This window comes from Pseudonaja textilis, chromosome 1 (genome assembly GCF_049901715.1).
Source record: "Pseudonaja textilis isolate UNSWEBS1 chromosome 1, rPseTex1.2, whole genome shotgun sequence".
NCBI classification, from domain to species: Eukaryota; Metazoa; Chordata; class Lepidosauria; order Squamata; family Elapidae; genus Pseudonaja; species Pseudonaja textilis.
Window position 1 is genome coordinate 9,696,091 of NC_141990.1, and position 17,096 is coordinate 9,713,186.

The 17,096-nt window shown below is 40.5% G+C and overlaps 1 protein-coding gene across 21 annotated transcripts in view; it reads right to left on the reverse strand.

Moving 5' to 3' along the window:
* MSI2 (musashi RNA binding protein 2) overlaps positions 1–17,096 on the reverse strand; it is a 568,377-nt gene that overhangs the window by 34,735 nt on the left and 516,546 nt on the right. The window lies entirely within an intron of this gene.

The window sequence follows — 17,096 nt, forward strand, 5'->3', positions numbered from 1 at the left end:
GCAAGTAGTTTTGGAGGATAAAAGAGATTTCATCCCCAAGCTCTATGCTATCAGTCTGAAATGATCTAGAACAACTACGCCGGAAGTTTTCAAAAGCCAGCAAATGCAAAACAGATGATTCTTCTTTCCAGTAGATTTGTAGAGACATTAATTAATACGGGAGATATATTGGATTCTACAAGAATTGTAGAATCAGTGCCACCTTTTACAAAGATAGGAGTGAAACTATTGCAATGTCACACCTCAAATCCTCAGCTTTTGCACATCTCTCAAAATGACAGTAGGATGAACAGCATCAAAAGTCCCTAAGAGAGCAAGGAATATCAACAAAATCGCGGTTTCCTCGTCTCATTTCCAGTACAGCAGAGAACGTCTCTTGGAATGAGTAAGGCTGCCTTTGTGCAAGAGCCAAATGTAAATTGAGACTGGAAATGACCCAGATAATTCATGTTCTCTCAGAGACCGCGGAACTGCAGGGCCTCTGTCTTTTCTCCCTGCTAGAGATGGATTGATGAGCATAAGCCAATAGTTGTCCAAGATGGCTTGCACTAGTGATAGTTTCTTAAAATGTTTCTTAAAAAGAGCCTCATCACTATCTGCCCCAAAAAGGTCCTAATAATCTCAGAAATCACCGGCCAAATAGTGTTCTTGAGGTCCTTATCTGCCAAGCCAGGGAGGGATCCATCAGGCAAGAAATGGGGCAAAGAGTTACAGGTACTATCACATCCGAATGGGCAAAACATGAAACTGTCCCCAAAAGCTCAAGTACAACACAATACCCATGCTTTTATCTAAGATGCATAGCCCAAACAATGGACACATTGCTGAATGAAATCGGTATAATACTGGTACAGGGGCATGTTATTCAATCAACAGTGTACAATCAGAGCAAAACGTATTTTTTTTAATTGCTGTGGTATATACATCACCACTGATCAGATCCAATCCTCATCTGTATTATAGTTATTCTTAATACTTTTCTTCTGAACCCTTAGAAATGACTTGTATAAAGCACCTGGGAAATCAAATCCAGACATTCAGCCCTTCATGTCTTATCCTCCCTTGTCTTCTTTGAAGTGGACAGGTTCCCCCACACCCCTGTTAAGGGTCACATTCTCCTTGTAATAATCTCTTTCATCATCTTCTATGTCTCCCAAGAAGCAATATGCAGGGAACAAGCCTCTTACCAGGTGTCATTTTTATGAAATTAAGGGGACTCTGAAATTGATCCAAGTGCCACACATAAGTGTTTTCTCAGAAAGAGGTGGTTTGAGACTTTATCTTCCTAGGACTGAAAGAGAGTGACTGGCCTAAGATCACCCAGATGGCCTTGGGACTAAGGTGGAACCAGAAGTAGCCTTAACCGCTACACCACAGGCTCTCTTTAAAGGACATAACTTTAATAAAAGCAGTTCTCTGTATGTCTAGCATTCATTTTTCTTCCTCATGATCTCACTTTTCAAACCAGGACTGTTCATTTTGTTCAATACGGGTGGAAGCACCTAAGCAACTTCAGCTAACTCCAGAAATACTAAGCAGATTTAGTACTTAAATGGAGGCAATCGGGAAACCCTAGCGATGTTGGCAAACTGGGAACAACTTGATAAAGCTTCTGGAAGTTGGCAAGATCAAATCACTTACAGTATATATTGTTACCTAGAGAACATGAATGCCTGCGGCCATATTGTCACTAAGAGTTGAGCTTGACTGAAAATACATTTTGGGGGGATATCTACATTATTTCTTTCAACTGTCAAGTCATATTTTCTGTTCCTTTTATTTCTGCATTTGCTTCGTATTATGAGCTGACAGTTTTATTAGGAGCCATCATTGATTTGTCCTTTTTTTTTTTGGCAGTGTGGCCCTTTGTTTCACTATGTTTTAATTTTTATCTATGGGCCCATTATGTAAAGAAGAAATTATCTTGAAAATATGTGGCAATTGTTGGCTTGGAAAAAGCAAGAAGGTGTGAGGAACGCATGCCTGCCACACCTTGACATGTTTTGATATAAGAGGAAGGGATAGAGAAACACTTACAAGCTTTCAAGATTCTGTTCTAATAGCCTATAGAAGTAAAGTGGATTTCCAGCAGTTCTTATGGTGTCTATATGACCCATGCATCTTTCCTCAAGTGGGTCTCTCTTTTAACTTTTCTAAGTCTTGCTTTTGAACTCAGCCAAACTGACAATAGCTTCCCTAACAGAAGCTAGATAGCAAACAACTTTATTGCCTAAGTTTGCTCAACAGCAAGAAATATCTCTGGCAGGAACATAAGCAGACGAACAAACAGGCCCGTGCAAAAGAGACAGCACAAACCTTCATTACAGTGAACAATCTCAGCCTCTCTTCAAATTACTTCTGTAAAAACCTTAGGTTGCCTAGATTCTTTCCCTTCCACTCCAGAGCCAATCGTTTGCCTTTCTCATTAACGTTGTGAATTGATTCTTGTCTACTTCTATTTAACAAGATCTCACAAGTTTTGCCTTGAATTCAAAACAAAAAAGCACTGAGTAGCTCTGTGATTGGGGCCTATCACATACCTTTGACATCTAGCCTCTCTATTTTCAGCTACCTTCTTTTTATTAAAAGCAAAGTAATGATCCAGCACAGAATAAGCCTTGCTATTTATTACAAAGCCGCTAAATAAACAATTTTTCTTTTTAACTCCACATTTTACTTTTTCACTCATATGTCTATTCCTAGTTTTTTTTAACCATTGGTGACCAGATTTGCATTAATTGTTTATCACAGCCTGGACAGGCCTTTTATTAATATTAATGAGGGACTGGGAAGAAAGAGCCCCTTTATTTTTAGCCTACTCTAATTGCGTAGTAATTATTCATCTACAAAACAAATGAACCGAACTCCATTGCTATGGTAACTGAAATTCTGGCCTCCCACTGTAACACATTAACAGGCTATCATCCCTGTTATATTTTAAATTGAACCCTTTTGTACAATAGTAGAAAAATAGGCAACTTAAAGTAGAGACTTTGTTCAGCCGTTATGTTAATTTCCAATGCTCATTGTTAGGGAATGGCTTTCCCTAGGATTGTGGCGCATCAAATTTTCAGTCTCTGGTTGGGTGCATAGAACCAAACGCACTCATTTTCAATATGAAATTCCCCACGTGGTTTTCATAGTCAAGGAGGACAATGATTTGGCTCATTTTGATCTGAACGTTTCTGTTTTTGTAGGTCTCCAAAAGAAGCATTGGGACAAGCTGGCCTTCTACAAGTGGCCATGGAGAAATTAAAATTTGTCTTACACAGGTGTTACAAAAGTGAGTGTGATAAAGACGGAAGTGTGCAATGAAAGTATGAGTACCTGATCTAATGGCAATCAAGTATAGGAATGAAAACTCCTCTAATTTAAAAGGGCACGGAAAATATCAGCTTCTCCAAACTGGGGTAGTTCCCAAATTAAAAACGACAACAAAGAACTAATAATTACTTATTATGATCAAGTATTCAAGAACTAACTGCACTCTCTTGGATTAAAGGATGTGAGTCTTTGAATAAGAGGCAGTTTGATGAAGAGATTGAGGCATCAGGTTCAGAAACTGGAGACTGTGTGTTTCACTCTCGCTCAGGCACGAAACCAGTTGGGTAACCTGTGGCTAGTAACTCTCTCTCAGCTTAGCAAGGAGGAAAACTGCAGGGATTTGTCCAGCAGCTGCCAGGAATCAACACTGCCTTTAAAACATTCCAAAGAAACAAACCAACCCATCTCAAACTAAAAAGGAGATATAGGAAGAAAGAAGAGGACATTATTCTCTTTGAGATTTGCTGTGAGCTTTCGAAGAAGTCTCTGGCCATCTACTCTAGGGAACAAAATGTACAGGTGGGCTTTGGCCATCAGTTTTTTTTTTGAGGGGGGGAAAGAGGAGACCACTAGAAGATGAGCATTTTCTCTCTCCTTCCAGCAGAAGATATTTCCCATAGACCAGTCTCCTACATCCTAGCATTTTCCAGATGCAACATTAGGAAACCATGGAAGACAATAGGATTTGGCTATAAACCCCCATTACCTGTGCTGATTGGAGTGATAGGTTTCGCAGTCTAACCTGAATTGGGACACAGGATTAGGGATGTTTTCTAGGCCACCCACTGGGGTGCTTTGGTAGCTATAATTAGAAGAAAGGGGCTGCCACAGTGTTTCTGAAATAAAAATCCCAATAAAAATATTATGAAATAATTCAAAGGCACAGTTCCACTGTCTTTGCCCTCACAACCACACAAGTACAATTTCAAAGAGACTCCAGAGATGTTTTTATAGGGTTTCTGTTGTTGTCTGAAGGTGGGAGCGGGATGTCTTCCCTGAGAACAGGGTTAGGCCTACAGGACTGAAAGGCCAAAACACGAGTCTCAAAGCAACAATCAGAAAAACAGCACACGAGGGTGACTCTCTGGAATCATTTGGTGAAAGAAAATCATAGCGTGTGATAAAAAGTAGTGAATAACAAAGGCTTCAATTAAAGCTCTAAAATTGCTGAGCTAGTGTAAAATTGCCACGCCAGTGTAAAAAATGGGAAACAAATAATAAACAGCAATCAATCAATTGGCTTCTGAGGCTAAAGCGTTGGGCTGGACTTTTGGGTGTACAGAGTATTTTTCAGTACAAAGATCCACAATGGCTTCTTTGTGTGATCTCAGGAGCTTCCTCTGGTAATGAATGTTGAAAATTGTACTGCGGTTTTCTGCCTTTTTTAGGAAGGTTCTGCATAAAAAAAAAAATGCAAGTCCTAAAATAGGTTTGATACAGCATTAAAGACATGAGAAGAATTCAAAACTCCTTCCCCAAATTCCAGGAAAACAACAACAATCTAAAGGCACTCCTTTTATCTTCTGGTCCTTAGGCTGTTCCTAAATGTTAAGGGCAGTTCCCAGCAAACACCCCCCCCCCCGTTGTTTTTCATCTAGATAGAAATGTCATGAAAGATCTAGATTTAAAGATGTCGTATTTACCATCCCAGACATTCACTCTAGCAAGACTGAAATGAAGAGGTGTAATTTGGACTGAAGTAGCTGGCCCAAAGCAATGTTGTGGCTGTACTGTGCTTAGACTTCAGTTAGGCATTTGATAAAGGAGACCCACTAAGCACTGATGATGTTATTTAGTTTGGGTAATGAAATGTCTTCAAGAAAACAAGCAAGCTCAGAGAGCACCAAGGACCCCTCAAAGGAGACACAGCCTCCTTCTTAAACTGGAATAATGTGGCATGACTACTATATAGTAGTTCCATTACCCGATAGATGCACAGCTGGGTAAACAACTGTAGTCAATGCACGGTCTTTAATTCTGGTACTTTAAAACTAATGACTTATATGAGGGAAGAGAAGTGATGCATAAAATTTGCGGGTGATACAAAGCTGGAGTCGCGTGGATTGTTAATATCCCAGAACACAGGCTCAAGATGCAAAAGCATCTTGATCGATTTGAGCACTGAGCCCAATTCAAGAAATATTCTTCAGTGGTCAGAAATGCAAGGCACTGCACCTAGGCAGGGAACTCCAGATGCATGGGTATAAGATGGATTCCTAGCTTAGCAGTCGTACTTGCCACAAGAATCTGGATGTCTCGGTAGACCACAGATTATGCACGAGTCAGCAATGTGCCACAGCTGCCAAAACATCCACTGGAGTTTGGACTGTGCTAACCGAGATACAAAGGGCAAGATCAAGGAAAGAGTTAGCATCACTTTATGCTGTACTGGTAAGACTGACCCTGAAATACTCCCCAGTTCTGGTCACAATGAAGAAGAGTGCAGGTGGGCTTCGAGGCCAAACCTTACAAAGAGCAGTTAAGGCGATTGGTTATGTTAAATCTGAAAAAGAAAAAGGGAAGGCATGATAGCAATTTTCTAATATATGAAGGCATGTCACCAAGCAGAGGAGATGGGTTTACTCTCCAGAGTACCCAAACTTAAGACAGGTAAAAGAGGATCTATGGGTAGAGGCTTTACAGAGGAAGATCCAAACCCAAGAGGAGGAGTGTAAAAGCTATTAAGCAATGGAACAGCCTGTTTCCTGAAATCATGGGTGCTCCATTACTGGAGGTTTTCAAGAAAAGATTGGACAGCCATTTCACTTGGATGGTCTGAGGATTCCTGCCTGAAATGGTCTGAAATTCTTTCTATTTCAAGGAATTGAAATAGAAGTCTCTAAGATTCCCTCTAAGTCTATGATTCTCCTGCATAATCTGATAATCTATCTGCATCTCTGCGTGCCTCCGGGTCTAAATGGTTTGAGGCAAGTTAAGCATGGTTCCGAGATGAAAGGCTACAGATGACCTTCTACCTTGCACCATAGGGTATTTTAACTGACTGCACCTGTGTATGGTTTGCCAATTGCACAGTAGCAGATAGGAAAGCACTCCAGAGGGTTAACGTCATTGCCCAGAAGATCATGGGTTGCCCTCTCCCCTCTTTGGAAGAGCTTTATAGCTCCCGCTGCCTTAAGAAAGTTCAAAACATTCTCAAAGATCCACCTCATCCTGGGAACCCTTTTTTTGAACTATTACCATCTGGGCAGATGGTACAGAATAATAAAAACAAGGACAAATAGGCTGAAAAACAGCTTCTATCCCAGGGCAGTAACTATATTGAATTCTACTGTATAGTGCAATATTAATGCAATATAGAATGCGAAGGATGTGTTTGTGTTTTATTTTTTATAGTTAGAAGACGGCATTTAATTTCATTGTACAAGGTGCAAGGACAATAAAGTAAACTAACTACAGATATTGCCTGGGCTGGAAAGCACCAATAGTACTGGAAAACCATTTCTATATGTAAACTCCATCTAGTTTGGTCAGCTGCTATATTTGTTGCTGTGAGGGGACTTACACAACGTTGTAGAGGATCACCATATTCAGGGGGGAAAATTTAAATTAGAGGCAATTTTTGGAAGGACTAGCCGGAAACAGCTACCCGTTTCCTAGAAAAAGGAACTCTTCAGCATTGCTCCATCAAGAAAAAAAAATAAGTTATGTGAACTAGCTTTTCCAGAGCTTACTAAGAACAAAGTCAAAATCATGTAGTGATTTTTGGTCTTTTTAGTTACAGGGCTATTCAGAAACATGTGAAGTGTGTGAAATGAGGCACCCTGCAAGTCAGAGCAGATTGCATAGGAGGAGTGTTTGCCCATTGACAATAATTCCACTGATTGAAATGGCTATTAAAAGTTAGTGCCTGCATCATTAAGGATTTTACTTATATCATATTTAAGTCTGCACTCCAGGGCTGGCCACTAATTATGCCGGGAATGATTTGTCAAGTGTCCTGACTTTTGAATTAAACCCCAAAGTGATTAAAAGCTAATGTTTTACCCATCAACAGAATCTACTGAAATATATCTACAGCAGGGGTCAGAACTTGAGTACCACAATGGTGGACAATTACATATCATTGTGTGATAAGAGTGGAAGCTTTAAGGAAAAAGAAAATGGTTTGCATGGCCAAAAAAGAACTTGTATAGCTGCATCTCTCACAAGGTAACTTGGAGCTATTCAGTAATGGACTTCCCCAAATTACCATTGATCAATGTGAGGTTCAAGAAGAAATTGTTCCAATTTAAGTTAGTTTCCCCATAGACCTTCTTAAAGGGAACCCAGACTCTAAAACCACCTAGGGAATAAGGTATCAGACTAGTTTTTTCCTGTTAGTTAAGATTTTGGTTTTTTTCTTAGAGTTTTTCCCACAAGTGCAAGATCAGACAAACCAAGTGTTGTAGATGGCCTTCAGAGGCAGTTCCACCGCCATCAGGGATAAAACCTTGATCTCCTTGCGTTGGTTCAACCTTTTTTGAAGGCTAGTCAAGCTGGTAGAGTAGCACATCTTGTTCTGACAAATTCCAAAATTTAATTAATGATGGGGCTTAAAACAAGTTGGCCAGCATGTCCCTACATCAGGTCCACAGCGTGAGGACAACAAAGGAATCTTACTCATATAGATAATTCACGGTATCATGTCTGCAGTTGAAGGATAACCAAATCCTTCTTGATCAATGTATATATTGGCAAAGATCTCTAGCTTAACCATCTTGGATAAGATAGCTGGGCTGAGCTTTGGAAATCTTTCAGGTCTTACTCAATCTGGGTCTCTCTAGATGGACAACACTACAACTTTTGTCTAGCAGGCTGGTAGATCCTAAGTTGGAAAAGGCTGCTGTGCAATTCAGCTCTTGGGTAGTATCTTCCATCTATATATTTTAAGAAATAATTTAAGCACTACAATTGCTGTGACAACATCCACCATCAGGTTGCAATCTAGACTACAGCTTTATGTGCTGGAACTAACTAGATGATATAGAAGAAAAATAGAGGTCACAAGTCTGAAAATAAAACTTGGGACTCCAAAATTTAAGATTTAAAATATGCAACTTCAATGTTAACACAGACAAAAAAACCAAAGAGAACTGCCTCAATTTTATGCAAGCATGTTTGTGGCAGATGGATATTTGGAATTCAGCCTTTCTATTGTAGCATCATAATTACCGTTACTGACCAGCTCTTTGGACAGTTTTTGTAAAAAAGATAGCAAAGTTCAAAAGTAGATAAATAGAACATTTCTAGATGATTAATAGAAAAACTGTAAATAAAAGGGTTCAAAATATGAAAAAGTACCATGCAAACAGTTGAATACTAACAATCCAAATACTTAGTACTAATTAATTATAAGACTATTTTGTCAATATATATAACTATTGTGACCATGATATGTAACAGACAGACTTAAAACATAAGGCAGCATAGAAAGAAATCAGAAAATAATGTGCATTTATGATATCCTAAAATTAGGAGTGTTTTCTACATAAAGGAAGAGATGGGAATTCCAGGCTAAACTGGTTAGAGAAGGGTGGGTACTGCAAGAAGGGTGGCAGGTAGATGCTAGGGAGTGTGAGTGGGCCAGTGGGGGACACAGGTGGGCAGGGCAGGCACTGTGGGTGGATCAGGGAGCAAATTGCAATACTCCCTGGTGGCTTTCCCATTGCTTTTGCTTGTGGGAAGTTGCAAATAATGATCATGTGGCTCGCTGTGATGTCGTATTCACGAGCTGGATGCCTGAGCACCTGGATCATGATCATATTACTGCAATAGCTATAACTTCATGGACTGGTTGTTAAGTCCCATTGTTCAGCACTGTTATAATTTTTGAATGGTCACTGAACAAATGGTTGAATATCAACGACTATCTATACCAGGGATGTGAAATTCATGACATGTCATCACGTCACATATCACAATTTCCCCCCTCCCCTTTACTAAACTGGAGGTGGGTGTGGCCAGCGCATCACACATCTGGCTTGCAGCCTGCGAGTTTGACACCTCTGATCTATAGTATGGAAGAAGCTCACTATGGCCTTATCATTAGAGTTGGCTTTGTCAGAAACAGATTTACATTTGCACCAGATTCCAGAGAATTGGAATAGTATGCCAAGGTATGTGGAGGCTGAAATCTGCTTTACATTATTTTGTTTAGGGACCATAGATGTTTGCAGTGAGTCAACTGAAGAGGGATGAGACTGCTGCCCCTCACTCTTTCTGAATAGATGTCAATAAATGTTGGCCACTACTTGTGTAATTTTATTGACTTATTAGATTTATTATGGCTACCCCATTGTGAAAGACTTTGGACAACATCCTAATTCAGCAAAGTATTTTTTGATTTAGGGATGAATGAAGCAACTTTCATCAAAGTCTTTCTCTAGGGATGGAATCAACAAAAGGATTAAATCAATAAAAAGGGGTTAAATCAATAAAAGTGATGTATAAGAACTGAGAGTATATGGTCTATTTTTCTCTGCTGGGACCTGAAAGAGACCCTGTATATATATTGGCCTCTTATTCTATGGGACAGAGAGATGTGCTTCTCTGAATGAGTTTTTCCAAAGTCATTCTGTCTGCTGGGGTCAATAGAAATATTTGTAGAGCCAACTATTTTCTTTTAAACATGAGATGGAATCAAAATTAATACAGCATTATGATGTCTAATATTTTTTTTTCTTTTGGCAATTGCTGTGATTATTAGCAGTTCCTAAACAACAATATGGTTGAAAAACACCTTTTGTCAGATGGAACATTAGGTTGGGATTACTAGAATAGCTTGGGGTTAAAGGTCATGCATTTTCCAGTTAGTCAAATGCTAATATGTAAAAAGTATTCTTCTAGGTAACTGCTCTGCACTGTACAAAAACCAACCAACCAACCTGGCTGTAAGTTATTTCGACGAGTCCCTGCAAAGACACCCATCAGCATTCTGCAAATCCAAACCAACTCTTTTGCCATTTTTTTTTAGGGGACAAAAACACTCCTGTAATTTGCCAACAACAGAAGTGTTGATGGACAAGATTAATTATTTCCAAGTGCCGGGGTTAAGCGTGTAAAAAGAATTGCAACTTCCCAGACTCTTTTCTGCTTTGCTAATTTTGAGATACATTTCCCATTTAATTTCCTTTGCCTTGGACGGAAAACAGCAGGTCCTGATTTAGTTCACTAAGGGCGAAGGTAGATAATTGTGTCTCTGGTATATAAGATTTGTAACTGCATTCTATTGGTAAGGGAAGAGTAGATCTTCAGCTAAGAGACAGAGTTTGTCATTTGGGGGGCAAGTGCAGCTTCTAAATGCACATGGAAAGAATATTTAAGGTATGCTTCTTTCAGCTCAGTGTATCAACCTAGATTTCAGACTGCACATGGTCTGTGAAGCAAATGCACTAAAAATCACCCATGTTCCTTCAGGGAAGATGCTGAACAAGATAGAAGGGGAACCATCACGTATGATGCCTCCTCTCAGTAGGATGGGCTGACAAAACACCAGCTGCCATGAAGCAAATGTAATGCGGCATTCAGGACCTGAATTACCATCTGCCAACCTTGTCCACTCCTGCTCATTTGGAAAACAATTTTGAGAAGCTGAGTACGAAAAACTCGATGCAAGGGGGGTGGGGGGAAAGGAGAAGGAGAAAAAGAAAGGACAAGGAGGAAAGGAAATGAACAAAAAGAAAAAGACGGTTTGCAGGCTCAGTGATGAAGATGGTGATACTTGTCTGGAAATTTCCTAATATTGGCGGCTCATGAAATGTTCGCCCGTAGAGTTAAGAGATATTATCCTCTGAAAATTCATCCAAGTTGTGGAACTGAAGGGTAAGGGAGTGAATATAACTTGTGTCAAGGGCTGCATTTGCAATATAGTCCAATTTGTATTTTGGATCTAAAACCAATTCCCTTGTGCCTCAGCATAGCCTGACAGACAGTCGTCCTACATACACTTCATGACTTAAATCTCCAATGGGCAGTTTTCCTGCTCTCCCAGCCTAGCTTAGGTTCTGCAGAAAGGATTCAGAGCTCTAATCTAATATTAAAACAGGTTACGTTCTGGTGGAAGCCATGCCTGTACAATGCTTATGGCAGTGAAACTTGGCCTTGTACCCTAAGACACTTACCTGTAGGTAACTCCCACTGACCTAAGTGGGAACTACACACAAGGAAGTTTACTTATCATTCAAATGTTGACTCTTTTTTTCTTTTATAATCAAAAAACAAAGTAACATTGATTTTACCATGGTCAATTAACTACTACCGCCATCACAGCACTGATGATTCTCACAATGACGCATCAAGTTAAATTTGGTAGGACCAAGTTTAGAAGATTAATGGGCATTGTACTGTGGCTCCAAGGAATTTAGCAGAAATTCTTGTACAGAGAGAGGCCTATCCTTCTTCCAGTCAACCATGTCTACCCTTGGACTACCATGCTCTTTCAAGTTGACAATCACCTATAATATCAACTCAACAATGCATGTTCTACAACTACGTCTACTGCTACCAGTTACAACTACTACAAGGGCATGCATTTAGTTCAGTCCCACAGATACATGACACTCTAAGAACAGGCAAGGGGAGATGTGAGATGTTTTACGAACGACAAGTGTTTCAGTTTTATAAAGTAAGGAAAAGTAATATAGAAAAAACAAAAGAGAGAAAGTGTACTAAAGGAAAATAATAATAGAAAGACATTTTTCAAGAGTTGGATATGAGTCGTTCCTTGAATCGTTTTATCTCAACAAGCAAAGGAAACATGCAACCAGCTGCTACTAACAAGAAGCTGGACACAGAGAGAGGATTAATAGGTGTGGACAAACCTTCCTGCTGAGCGTGCTCAGAAGAGCGTTTGAGAGGAGCGCACGTCCCAATGTAAGAGAGGCCGGAAAGAGTGCCTCAGAGATTTGCCCTCTCTCACAGCAGCCCCAACCAAGCAAGAGAGAAAACAACAAGAACATAACTGCTCACACTCACCATCGAGGTCATGTCATTAGATGTGTTACAGCCGGCAAGTATAAAGGACAGTACGGAACAGTGGAACTTAGGACTGAAGAACCCTTGGGGGCTCTGGTCAAATAAAAGGGAGGACCACACTAGGACTTAATAGTAACTTTTCATTTTTTTAAAGCAGCCTTCTCCAGCCTGCTGGCCTCCAGAATGGCAGGACTGATAAGCCAATGCATTTTGATGGGAAAAGACTGGTTAGGAAGGTTGGGTACCACAATAAATAGGGATCAGGTAAGTTAATTTGGGAACCTCTCCAGAGCTAGGTAGCAGGATCTCTGGCACATTCATTTTCCAACCAGGAGAAAGAGAGAGGAAAAGCTCACAATGTCATCAAGACTTAAAATAACTGCCACCAACCTGGGAATTCTGAGTGTTGAGGATCAACTCATCTAGAAGGTACAAGGCTGGAGAAGGCCATGTTTGTCGTATCTGACAAAGTTTTTTTCCCCCCCCTGCCAAACATTACCCCTTATAAGGAATTCCAAATGAAACCATATGATTTGACTTTCCCTTGATCAACTGATACCTCTACGGAGGGAAATAGAGACATGGTCCAAACCAGATAACAGGGACATTCATTTTCTGGAATGGAAGAATGTGGACCACTTTTCCACCACACACTTTCCAATTAAAGTATGAAGCGGGAGTGTCACCTGGAATCTTGTACATCCAAAGGCCTAAATTAGCCCAATGTGCATACAAGTCTCCATACGGGGCATTCGTTCTACACACTGCCTTCACTACATGGTGGAGGAGATAATCACTTGCCCACTCCGTGGACAATTGATTGTTAAACATCTGAACTGGGCCACAGAGGGAAAAGCAAAACAGATTACAGATGCTGAAAGTCTGCCAGAGGAAATAATCACCTTGATCCTACAGTATCTTGACAATCAACAGAACTGCCTTTCTATACAAGTGATTTTAGAAAAACCCGTGTAAGTGTCATCTCTCATCAAGCTGAATGGAGAAGCCACTTTTCATGTAATCTGTATCTTTTCAATATTGGAACAAAAATACCATACTGATAGTGAAATTGCTTCAGAGGTCATTGTTTTAAAATGCAGGCTCATGAACAATGCAACTCAGAACCTGGTTCATTCTAATCATGTCAAGAATAAGTACAGCATTAATTTTTGAAGCAGATACCAAAGCTTGGGATATACAGAGATCATGTTTTGGGACTAGAGAGGACGTGTTTGTTATTTTGAGAACAGACTTGGGGCATTTAAAGAAATGGCAGTTATAGAGAGATTCGTCATCCATAAAATGGTTGGTGCAAAGGGAGTAAATGATTGCAATACATTCTAATTTACTATGAGGCAAATGTGTGAGGTCTTTCCTTGCCCACTTTTCTCTTCCACCAGAAAACTTTCAATTAATCCTGAACTTTCTATTTCTGGACAAGCAGGCATGTTTTATCAACAAACCATAAGGCTGTAGTCATTTATTATGTATTTATATTTCTTAAAAACGCCTTTGATAAACATAAAATCTGGACATTTCTGGGCACGGATGACTCTGGAGCTAGTATTTTGTTTTGTAGAATAGCAAATTTCTTTTAAATTTTGTTAAAAGTTAAATTGTATTTAAAACATTAAACAGTAGAACGGGCAGGGGACCGGAGGAAATGATATCCACAAGCAGCACAATTTTGGAACTCACTGGTTACATTTTGTTTAAAGCGTAGTTTAAAATATTATAGTGCGCTTACATTAAAGCTAGGTGACCATTCCCTCTTAGAATCAGAAAAACAGAGAGGAACCTCTGTTTTATCCACTCACTGAAGATAAGTAAGATTTCAGTGGTAAACTCTGTCACAGAACATGCCAACTCTGGTTAGAGTGCTCAGCCAGGCAGTCCCCAGCCAAATTTTGCCAGATGTGAAGGCAGCATGAAGAGTTAAACATTTAGTTGTTGTGAGCTTGCCCAGAGTTGTTGGGAATTGGATGGCATTGAAAACTTTATAAACCAACCAACCTTGAACTGAGTCCCTCTCTCAACTCTTTTAGCCTGACCCATGTCCAAGAACTGATGGGAGAAATATTATCTTTATTCAGTTTAGACCAACCAGGGATGTTCACTGGAAGTTTTTTTTTTTTTTAAAAGTCAAGACAGTGCCCACAACACCAACATTGAGGTTTTCCCCCTTTTTAAGTGCACCGAAAAAGGGAATGGGGTTTTGACCACATGGCTCTGGCTGCAATCGTGTCTCCTGAACATTTTAACATTCCCCTAGGACAGAGGTGTCAAACTCGTGTCGTTACATGATGTAGCAGGACTTTTCCCCCCTTTGCTAAACCGGATGGGGGCAGGGCCAGCATGTGACATATCCGGCCCATGGGTAATCCCCAAGTTTTCAATTTCTTTTCAAAGTGGCTAATGTCTGTGCCTGTCTGTCTATCTGTTGTTTAAAACAGTGGTTGCCAACCAGTGGGCCGGGGACCACTGGTGGTTTGCATGAAAATTTTGGTGGTCCACAGAGAAATGTCACCCCCAAAGCAATTCATCCAGGCTGTGCGGGAACACAAGGCTGCACTGCCCACATGGCTCATGGGAACACAAGGCTTGCATCGCTTGCATTGCGAACAACATGAGGTAGTGAGGGGAGGGGGGAATGGGTGGAATGGGGGGACTTGCTCCACTTGCCTGGCCTGGCCACCAGGCTGCTTCTTTCCACTTTTTTCTTTTTCTGCTTTTGGCTGCACGCAAGGAAAGCAGCAAAAATCTTTCTTTCTCTACTCCAAACTCTGCCAGAAATGAGTCTTCGGGACCCTGCAAGGCATCCCTGCTCCAAGAGGCTGTGCTGGCGCGACAAGTCTCACAAAGACTCATTTCTGGCGGAGTTTGGGGGAGAGAAAGAAAAACTTCTGCTGCTTCTGCTGCTTTCCTTGCATGAAGCCAAAAGTCTCTCTCTCCCCCTGAGAACGGAGCTGGAGACGGTATTCTGCGATCTCAAATAAAGAATGATCGATCGGTAGGAAAACTGGGTAGGGAATATTCCTGCAGACTTTGGGGGGATTTTCCCAGGGTCTCTGGTCCGTGGGATTTAAAATTATGAGTTTGGTGGTCTTTGAGGTCCAAAAGGTTGTCGACCCCTGGTTTAAAACACCTAATCAATTTTAAAACAAATTAATAACTGCCTGCTAAAAGAGAGTTGTCTTTACTGTTCTCTTCTAAATCCTATGGGAATTGAGGAGAAACTCAGCTGCAAGTCCTTCCTCACATGCCAGTCACTGGTAATGTGGCACCTAAAGGGCCTTTCTTACAGATTTTAAAAGCCAAGCCCAAGCAGGTACACAAGAACAGCAGTGTTCCCTGAGACAATCAGGTCCTAAGCTGTTCAGGCTTTATGATCAGTACTCGACAAGCCTACTGATAACCAGGGAAGCTCTTTCAGCACAGGCATCGTACAATTGTCATAATCAAGAGGAAATCCCTAAGAGCTGGGTAAATTGAAGGCTTACCATTTGGACGTTAACTTTCGTGCACCTTATGATACAGATGGGGGAGGTGGGCTTTAACTATAGGCAGTCTTAACGCGCTCCGACTGATGCCACCTGTGTTATATTGCTGTAATCCTCAAAAATTGAGGGCAATTGGTTCTCCCCCCCCCCCAATTTCCTCTTCTTTAATGAATCAGGTTTGAGCCCCAATATGAAAACGACTTTACTCCACTGGCCCTGAATCCATTTCACTATCAATTCTACACACCTCTTTGATAACAATAGCTATCAAATAGTCTCTGGTGCAGGGAACTCCTTCTGAATATGCAGACATCTTTTCTTCCTCTGTGGCAGAAGTATGGGAGCAGATTTGCACAGAAGTCTTCCGCAGGGTACCATACTGATCTTTACACTTGCCATATAGATTGATGTTAATTTGGGTTAGATTTAGTTTTGTATCACAGGTTAATTTTTTTAAAAAACCCATCAAATTACAAAACATTGGCTTTAATTTTTTTTTTAAAGCAAATTATTTCAAGCAGAGAAGCAGGTGAGTTACAGTAATATTCCAATCAAAATTAGACATCCGTGAATGTCAAACTTAATCGCCTAAATCTTTCTAAGAGAAAATTCATGATACCTTTGCAAAATAAAACTGCAATTGTATTGGGGAAAAGCACAGGAAAGGGGTATGAAAACTGTAGATCTTTGTTTGCATCAAGGATAAAATCAGTTTAAAAACAGAATCCAGAAAATACCAAAGGAAAAATAATATTACCATAGGTATTTAGCAAATCAATCCCGCTGCGCTCAAATTGGACATCCCCTTATTAAAGTAACATTAAAATGGTATTAAATTATCCTTTGTAGCCTTGAAAGCAGTGCCAGTTTGCATGGAACGGAGTTCTCTAAACATCTCACTTTGGACTCTGAAGAAATCCAGCCTTCTCCCAAGTTCTCTTGGGGGCATTAAATGCTTGGCAGCCCTTTCCATTTTGGGGGCAGGAGTTGGAATTTGATCTGAAGAGACCTAGCTAAATGGGTACAGAAGTCCCACACCTATGAACAAGGTTCATCAGAAGAGGGCTGAATAAAACTATCGCCTTTCCCTCTCCCCAATTCTTTGCTCCATGTCTCAATGCATTTGGCTGGGGACTGGTCTCCAGTTGCTTCTTGCTCCCTGACCCAACTACCCAGTTAAAATTAGCAAAAAACAAATGGCCGAAGACAGCAGGCATTCTACAGAGATTAGCAAGCAAGGCAGATTAGGGAGCAGTTAAACTCAGTGAAAGCAGCTCAGCCCTTAGAATTTGAAGGTGT